The sequence below is a fragment of the Penaeus monodon genome, chromosome 23 (assembly GCF_015228065.2).
Source record: "Penaeus monodon isolate SGIC_2016 chromosome 23, NSTDA_Pmon_1, whole genome shotgun sequence".
Classification (NCBI taxonomy): Eukaryota; Metazoa; Arthropoda; class Malacostraca; order Decapoda; family Penaeidae; genus Penaeus; species Penaeus monodon.
The window spans coordinates 41,735,762-41,736,245 of record NC_051408.1 but is presented as its reverse complement, the minus strand read 5'-3'; the positions used below and the strand labels follow the sequence as shown (position 1 = coordinate 41,736,245).

The following is a 484-nucleotide window of genomic DNA, read 5'->3' as shown; positions in this document are numbered from 1 at the left end:
TATTAAGAAGTGAGTAATGGGGAAGAAGGGAATAAAGAAAGGGTATAGAAGAGGAGAGTGGAACAAAAGCGGAGAAAAAAAAGAGAGAAAATGTAGCGGGGATAAAGAGAGAAGAGAATGGAGTAGGGAAGAGAGGAGAGTAAGGGGGGGAGGGGAGAGAGAGAGTGCTGAGTACACAAGTGTGAAGTCCACCGCGCGGCGATAGAGGACGCGCGTGAAGCGAGAGTGAGCAGTTTTTCTTCTTTACGAGCGCGTGGATCGGCGCCGATACTCGACCTGGATATACGGCGAAGGTCGAGGAATCAAGCGAACGTCACGTCGATACCTCACCCCGGGGTAGGGCGGAGGGAACGAGGGAGTTATTTACGGGTTGGACTCCGGCGCCATAGCTTGGGAGGCCGTGTTTACTCGTCACTTGGAAGAGTTTCTCTGTCTTTCTTTGTTCAGAAATTACCATACTTGCCGGAAGAAAAACACCTAAACG

General features: G+C 50.6%; 1 protein-coding gene across 1 annotated transcript in view; it reads left to right on the top strand.

Moving 5' to 3' along the window:
* The window catches only part of LOC119588089 (alpha-catulin-like), a gene marked incomplete at both ends in the record, with an annotated part of 86,154 nt that overhangs the window by 38,295 nt on the left and 47,375 nt on the right, over window positions 1–484 (top strand).